The 8,833-nt window shown below is 39.5% G+C and overlaps 1 non-coding gene and 1 pseudogene across 1 annotated transcript; both read right to left on the bottom strand.

Annotated features, from left to right (window-relative positions):
- Nucleotides 1-560: 560 nt before the first annotated feature.
- LOC117149599 lies at nucleotides 561-7,303 on the bottom strand (annotated as a pseudogene).
- Nucleotides 7,304-7,698: 395 nt separating this feature from the next.
- LOC117149597 lies at nucleotides 7,699-7,877 on the bottom strand. Its single transcript, XR_004460399.1, has one exon. It is a non-coding gene; the product is annotated as a 5.8S ribosomal RNA (ribosomal RNA).
- Nucleotides 7,878-8,833: the final 956 nt, after the last annotated feature.

Here is an 8,833-nt window from a genome sequence, read left to right as displayed (position 1 = left end):
AACTTGACACAAATTCATTAAAGTCTTTATATTAATTATATGATAGGACAATATCATATGCGTCACTAAATTGATGACGAGGTATTTGGCAACTTGATACAATTCTTTAAAGTCTTTATATCAAAAATTATATGATAGGGACAATATCATATGCGTCACTAAATTGATGACGAGGTGTTTGGCAACTTGACACAATTCATTAAAGTCTTTATATTAATTATATGATAGGGACAATATCATATGCGTCACTAAATTGATGACGAGGTATTGGCAACTTGATACAATTCTTTAAAGTTTTTATATCAAAAATTATATGATAGGGACAATATCATATGCGTCACTAAATTGATGACGAGGTTTGGCAACTTGACACAATTCATTAAAGTCTTTATATTAATTATATGATAGGGACAATATCATAAATTGATGACGAGGTATTTGGCAACTGATAAATTCTTTAAAGTCTTTATATCAAAAATTATATGATAGGGACAATATCATATGCGTCACTAAATTGATGACGAGGTGTTTGTTTGGCTACAGGAAAAATCATTTATTTATCGAATCATCAAGCAAAGGATAAGCTTCAGTGGATCGCAGTATGGCAGCTGCTCAACCACTTACAACACCTTGCCTGTTACAAAAGTCGTTTACAATTGATTCTAGGCTTTGTCATTGTATTAAATAATGCTTTTATATGTAACTAGCGCGGCATCAGGTGATCGAAGATCCTCCTAATTTACTATGTTACAAATTACATTGGCATCACATCCATTGTCGTTTATAAAATAAATTATAAACTTTAAATGGTTTAGAAGCCATACAATGCAAATTGCCCCTTATTTATCATTGCAGTCCAGCACGGATACGACCTTAGAGGCGTTCAGGCATAATCCAACGGACGTAGCGTCATACCACTGTTCGCTCGAAACAAGTATTGTGCCATTGGTCCGTACCTGCGGTCCTCTCGTACTACGCAGGAATGCTGTCGCAACAACGTTTTTGTCATTAGTAGGGTAAAACTAACCTGTCTCACGACGGTCTAAACCCAGCTCACGTTCCCTTGCATGGGTGAACAATCCAACGCTTGGTGAATTTTGGCTTCACAATGATAGGAAGAGCCGACATCGAAGGATCAAAAAGCGACGTCGCTATGAACGCTTGCCGCCACAAGCCAGTTATCCCTATGGTAACTTTTCTGACACCTCTTGTTAAAACTCTTTAAACCAAAAGGATCGATAGGCCGAGCTTTTGCTGTCCCTGTGTGTACTGAACACCGAGATCAAGTCAGCATTTGCCCTTTTGCTCTATGTGTGGTTTCTGTCCGCACTGAAGCTGGCCTTGGGACACCTCCGTTATATTTGAGAGATGTACCGCCCCAGTCAAACTCCCTACCTGGCAATGTCCTTGAATTGGATCATACCTGAGTAATTGGAGTTATACCAAATTTTCAAATCAAAATACATAAATGCATCGTTTTATTAATGAATTTGTTTGCGATTATATAACAAACTCGTGATACTTTGATCAAGAAGCTTGCATCAAAACCCAATACCATAAAGATATAATAAATATATCCGTATAATGGCTAGGAAATGATACACGTTCCATTTAATCAAGTAAGTAAGGAAACAATAAGAGTAGTGGTATTTCATTGACGATACCAAACCGAGGTCTAATATCTCCCACTTATTCTACACCTCTTATGTCTCCTTACACTGCCAGATTAGAGTCAAGCTCAAAAGGGTCTTCTTTCCCCGCTAATTATTCCAAGCCCGTTCCCTTGGCTGTGGTTTCGCTAGATAGTAGATAGGGACAGTAGGAATCTCGTTAATCCATTCATGCGCGTCACTAATTAGATGACGAGGCATTTGGCTATTTTTTTTTTTTTTTTTTTTTTTTTTTTTGATCGCGGAGGTATGGAAATCTATCGAAAGATACTAGGTCTGTCAACACTTCAGTTTCCTAGCATGCACGATTCATTGCTGAACCGAAGTTCCGCAACGCCTACGTACTAAAACCATCCTCATAGCCATATATATATTACCATTATTTGCGATGTTTATGCCTTTATTGATGTTATGCCAAGACAGCAAGCAAATGTTTTGAACCAAACGTTTTAGCTAAGTCCAATCTCGGGAAAACCCGCTCAGGTACATGAACTGTTTAAAACAACCGAGACTGCCTCTCATAACCTGGACGCTAATGATATGACTATCATATTTGCTGAGGAGACCCTTCGCTATCAATCTTTTAACGGATTGACCACTCCAGATCCCCCTCCAGTTCAGGGTGGCAGAATGGAATTCAATGTCACCTGCGGCTTCGAATCTGCGACGCAATTCAGTTCGTATGTCCGGTCTGTCGTATCTATTGATTTTGCGCTGGTGCGCATCATCCATAGAGTGTCCGTCTGTCACAATTTGTATGTCGATCACATCAATGTGATTTTGTCGTAGTGCCACCAGGTCCGGTTTATTAAGGCCGGATTCGCACTGCAGACTTGGTTCAACAATGACCGCGCAGCCTCTCTCCTCAAGTCCCCGCTTGATTCGATTTACTACGCAGTTGTGTCTAGCTACGCGCCTCCCATGCGATCGGTAACATTTTTGCATTATATGGTTTGTTGTTTCGGGAGCGTCACATCCTGCACGACACTGTCGTTCCAATTCGTGCCTTCCCCTTGTAGTACGAGACTTCGTGGGTAGGGCATTTATCCGCAGACGAATACCGTCTATATATTCCTTTCCTGTTAGTAAACGCGTGGGTTGATTAACCCACCCGTGTTGCGGTCCCCAATGGCCCGCTTCACGGAGTCCGCTGCCATCAACTGAGAGGTACAATTTGTTCGCCCAATATTTTTCTATTGCCGGACGCGATAACAATTCATGTTGTTCTGCAAATAATCTATCTCGGGCCCGTTGTTTTTCGGCTTCGAGGAAAGAGCTGGCTACCTCGTTTTGCGTGAGGTGAGGCCATTTAATATTACTCAAACGTCTTAGCCTTAACATTGGAGCTACCCATCTAAGTGATGGAATTCCGAGACCTCCACTTTTTGGGGGTGCGTGAATGAATGCTATCGGCACATCCAGCGGAAGATTTAGCCATCTTCGCACATAGTATCGTATTAGTTTGTCAGTTTTTCGTAGGACGCCTATCGCCACACTCCCAAGGGCTAACTTGTGATAGAGCTGTGGGATAAGGACAGTCCTTAGGGCGAACATCCTCTGTTGTGGTTTGAGGGGGGCCTTTGTCAATCTTTGTAGCTTTGGACCAATGTCCTCGGCCGGATTGCATCGAACCCTCCCAGTTGCAGTGAAGTTGATGCCTAAGTACTTCCACTCGTCCGTTCGCTTCAATGATGGAATCTCTCTTGAGCCTACGTAAAAGCTCTGTGCCTCTAGCACGGTACACTTCTGTTTCGGCTGGCCCTTAATGCCAACGGTAAAACATTTGTCGGCATTAAGTTTGAGGCCGACGAGAGATAGAAAATCCAACGTTCTGTCCAACAATACTTGAAGTCCCATTCGAGTTTCAGCAAATAGTACCAAATCATCTGCAAACGCGGCCGCGTTAGTAATGGCATTTCCGACTCTAGCACCAATTTCGCTGGGTAGGTTTCTAAGTAACCTGTCCATTACCAAGTTAAATAGAATAGGAGACAAAGGGTCACCCTGCTTCACTCCTCTAGCAGGGACGAATTCCTCTGAACTCCAACCGTCCCCATTGAGACTGGTACCGCCACCCTCGTACGTATTCTGTACGTAGTCAACGAAGCCCTTTGGCGCACCATAAGCACGTAAGGTGTCATATATAGATGCATGCGATAGAGAATCGAATGCCTTGCTTACATCTAAATTTGCGATGTAGCAAGATCTAAAGTGCTTATGGCTATGCCTCAAGACTAAGTCAACTATCGTCGCATTATCGGCACATCCGTCGGTAGGTAAGAAGCCCCGCTGGCGCGGGTCCCAATTGATTGATGAGTTCAACCGGGTTGCCAATATTGCATTTAGCTGTCTTACCAGGACTGAAGGCACCGATATTGGACGAAAGTCTTGCGGTCGCTTCGCCGTCACCGTCTTCGGGATGAAGACAGTTCTGGCCAGTCGGATAGAGTGTGGTAGATTGCCGCACCATAGAATTAGGTTCATTATTCGTAGCATAATACCTGACGGCACCTCCCTGGCTGTTTTTGGAGTTATCCCGTCAGGCCCCGGAGATGAAGATAATGAGATTCTTGATGCCCTAAGGTCATGCTCCGTAATAGCAGACCAAACCCTCTCAAGCGAGTGATCCATTTGTATCACTTCTCCACTGCAAGAGCTTGGGCTAGGCTGAGTCATTACTTCTCTCCAGTAGGGAACCATTACTTCTTGGCTTGGCATTACCGACTCATCAGTTCCATTTAGCAAGGACTTAATGCATCTTCCTTTATGCTTATCCCAGTTGCGCTGGGTGACAGCATACTGTTGCCTTCTGCTTTCTCTCCTATTTCGAGGTCTCCGAGGAGGTCTCGTCAGCGTGTGTCGTACACCCTGTGCCGGAAAAATTCCTAGGAGATATAGCGATAAGCATTGGAGAGTGGTTTCCTTTCCCTCGAGCTCTGCCCTGTCAATGATCGTTTGTAGCTCTTGGGCTCTCCATTTGGAATGGCATTCATACCATTAAGAGAGTCATAGTTACTCCCGCCGTTGACCCGCGCTTACTTGAATTTCTTCACTTTGACATTCAGAGCACTGGGCAGAAATCACATTGTGTCAACACCCGCTAGGGCCATCACAATGCTTTGTTTTAATTAGACAGTCGGATTCCCCAAGTCCGTGCCAGTTCTGAATTGATTGTTAATTGATAATCGTTATAATTGATAAGAACTAATTGGTTTAACCCAAATAGTATTCTTAAAAATTTTAGCAAGAAAGTTCCACAATTGGCTACGTAACTAAACTATCCGGGGAACAAGTAACTAACATAAATGCTAGAAACTCTATTTACCCAGAACGAGCACATAAACCATGTTATTGTTTCCCAATCAAGCCCGACTATCTCAATCTTCAGAGCCAATCCTTATCCCGAAGTTACGGATCTAATTTGCCGACTTCCCTTACCTACATTATTCTATCGACTAGAGACTCTTCACCTTGGAGACCAGCTGCGGATATTGGTACGGCCTGTTGAGAAGTTTGCGTGTCCCCACCATAAATTTTCAAGGTCCGAGGAGAAAATATCGACACAACAGTATATGTCATGCTCTTCTAGCCCATCTACCATATCTCTCTGCGAAAGACTTCCATGGTAGTACGGCTATAAAACAGAAAAGAAAACTCTTCCGATATCTCTCGACGGCTTCTTTATGGTCGTTCCTGTTGCCAGGATGAGCACGAGGCCCATATTTAATAACAAACGGATACTCAACAGGTTACGGAATTGGAACCGTATTCCCTTTCGTTCAAAATTATTCAAGTGTATTATATTCGCTTTGTTTATATAGTTAGGCATTTTTGTTTTACTTGAAAATTTTCGGCTTTCGCCTTGAACTTAGGACCGACTAACTCGTGATCAACCACTGTTCACACGAAACCCTTCTCCACTTCAGTCCTCCAAGGTCTCATTCGATTATTTGCTACTACCACCAAGATCTGTACCAATGGCAGCTCCATGCAGGCTTACGCCAAACACTTCTACGCATACCATTGTACCTTCCTACTCACTAAAGTTTCAAAATTTATATCACAAGTAATATAAATCATCTACTTTAGCGGTAATGTATAGGTATACAACTTAAGCGCCATCCATTTTAAGGGCTAGTTGCTTCGGCAGGTGAGTTGTTACACACTCCTTAGCGGATTTCGACTTCCATGATCACCGTCCTGCTGTTTTAAGCAACCAACGCCTTTCATGGTATCTGCATGAGTTGTTAATTTGGGCACCGTAACATTACGTTTGGTTCATCCCACAGCGCCAGTTCTGCTTACCAAAAGTGGCCCACTGGGCACATTATATCATAACCTTGAACTTCATATCAAGAAAGTTAAGGTTCTTACCCATTTAAAGTTTGAGAATAGGTTAAGATCGTTTCGACCCTAAGGCCTCTAATCATTCGCTTTACCAGATAAGATTATTTTATATAATATTAAAATGCACCAGCTATCCTGAGGGAAACTTCGGAAGGAACCAGCTACTAGATGGTTCGATTGGTCTTTCGCCCCTATACTCATTCTGACAATCGATTTGCACGTCAGAACTGTTTCGGTCTTCCATCAGGGTTTCCCCTGACTTCAACCTGATCAAGTATAGTTCACCATCTTTCGGGTCACAGCATATATGCTCAAGGTACGTTCCAGTTAGAGGCATAAATAATATAAATATACATTATACATAACTATATAGAACGCCCCGGGATTGTGTTAATTAGCTATAAATAGCTAAAAACTAATCCCATTATTAGTCAAGTTAATTACGCTATTAGGTTTACATCCCAATAACTTGCACATATGTTAGACTCCTTGGTCCGTGTTTCAAGACGGGTCCCGAAGGTATCCTGAATCTTTCGCATTGTTAATCATACAAGAGCATATAATAAACACAAAAATCAATGATAATTATGCCATTATATAATTCCGAAAAATTAACGCTCTGTAATAATATAATCTATCAGCACTTTATCAAATTAATAACATTTATTCTGTGTTAAAATGCAAGCAATTTAATTGGAATAAACTATAAGTTATATTTTATGATAAATTTGGGATATGCTAATAGATTACAATGTCCTTATATGGAAAAATGCACATTATTCTTAATAATATTATTTAAATATTACAATTTTAATGATGAATTTTCCATAACGGATATTCAGGTTCATCGGGCTTAACCTCTAAGCAGTTTCACGTACTGTTTAACTCTCTATTCAGAGTTCTTTTCAACTTTCCCTCACGGTACTTGTTTACTATCGGTCTCATGGTTATATTTAGTTTTAGATGGAGTTTACCACCCACTTAGTGCTGCACTATCAAGCAACACGACTCTTTGGAAACATCATCTAGTAATCATTAACGTTATACGGGCCTGGCACCCTCTATGGGTAAATGGCCTCATTTAAGAAGGACTTAAATCATTAATTTCTCATACTAGAATATTGACGCTCCATACACTGCATCTCACATTTGCCATATAGACAAAGTGACTTAGTGCTGAACTGTTTTCTTTTCGCTCGCCGCTACTAAGAAATCCTTGTTAGTTTCTTTTCCTCCCCTAATTAATATGCTTAAATTCAGGGGTAGTCCCATATGAGTTGAGGTTGTATATATAACTATTTTTTGCCATAAATTCTTTATATATAAATGATAAAACAATCAATTAAATTCGTTATAAATAGTTCCAATAGTTCTTGTAAGCAAAGTTATTTTTTATCCATTTAACGAACCAACGAAAGAATAATAACAAAACCAAGATTTTTCTTTTTCCGAATCATTAATAAGAGACAATTCTAGATGAAAAAATATTTCAATTTTTTATGCTAGACATTTCTCAGTATTATTTGATTGAAAAGAAAATATTTCTCTTCGTTTTTCACATTCAAATGTGAGATAATGTTTTCATTTCTTTTTTAATATTATGAATAAAATCATTATTTAATCCAATAATATACCATATGCTTATAAAAAATTTATAAACAACTTAATTAGCATAGTCTTACAACCCTCAACCATATGTAGTCCAAGCAGCACTATAAAATTAATTAAAGTACATAACAGCATGGACTGCGATATGCGTTCAAAATGTCGATGTTCATGTGTCCTGCAGTTCACACGATGACGCACAGTTTGCTGCGTTCTTCATCGACCCATGAGCCGAGTGATCCACCGCTTAGAGTTTTATAATTCATTTTTATATAATATCAATATTGTTTTTATTGAAAGAAATTAAAAATACACCATTTTACTGGCATATATCAATTCCTTCAATAAATTTATTTTTATACCTAAAAATAAATGTTGCGATATGTCTTAGTTTCATATAAGCATTATGTATCATAAAAATCTGGTTATGGTTTGCTATTTTGGGTGACACATACTGCAAAATTTATATAAAACATTAACCTGATGGATGACAGGTACAACATTGTATATTTTAGGTTGTTGCATTAGCCAACGTATGCTCATAACATAGATGAACAATACATATTCGCAACGCGTGTATATTATGGTCCATATACACACACACTTATTTTGAATACCACATTCAAAATTATTTTAATTTTAATTCGACTTCTACTTTCAAATTTTGTTCAGTTTCTTCGATTTCCATTTTCGAGAATTTGTTTTTATAGGAAACGCCATTGTTGTAGTAGGTACTGCCACAAATACGCACAACAACATTAATAATGTAAAGTCTTTTTATGAGGTTGCCAAGCCCCACATATAAAATAAAAGCCATCTTCATTTTATTTTGACTTTAACTTTTGATTCCGTGGAATCATTTTGTAATATTTTTATTTTGGTAAATTGTATTTATTTGTATTATAACAAATGTTTATTAACCGATAAGGATATTATACAATAATGATCCTTCCGCAGGTTCACCTACGGAAACCTTGTTACGACTTTTACTTCCTCTAAATAATCAAGTTCGGTCAACTTTTGCGAAACAACCGTAACACGCAAGGCGTCACAGTGATCACGTCCGGAGACCTCACTAAATAATTCAATCGGTAGTAGCGACGGGCGGTGTGTACAAAGGGCAGGGACGTAATCAATGCGAGTTAATGACTCACACTTACTGGGAATTCCAAGTTCATGTGAACAGTTTCAGTTCACAATCCAAGCATGAA

Source organism: Drosophila mauritiana, unplaced genomic scaffold, assembly GCF_004382145.1.
Source record: "Drosophila mauritiana strain mau12 unplaced genomic scaffold, ASM438214v1 U_256, whole genome shotgun sequence".
In the NCBI taxonomy this organism is placed as follows: Eukaryota; Metazoa; Arthropoda; class Insecta; order Diptera; family Drosophilidae; genus Drosophila; species Drosophila mauritiana.
Note: the sequence above shows the minus strand (reverse complement) of the source record. Positions and strands in the feature narration are given on the sequence as shown.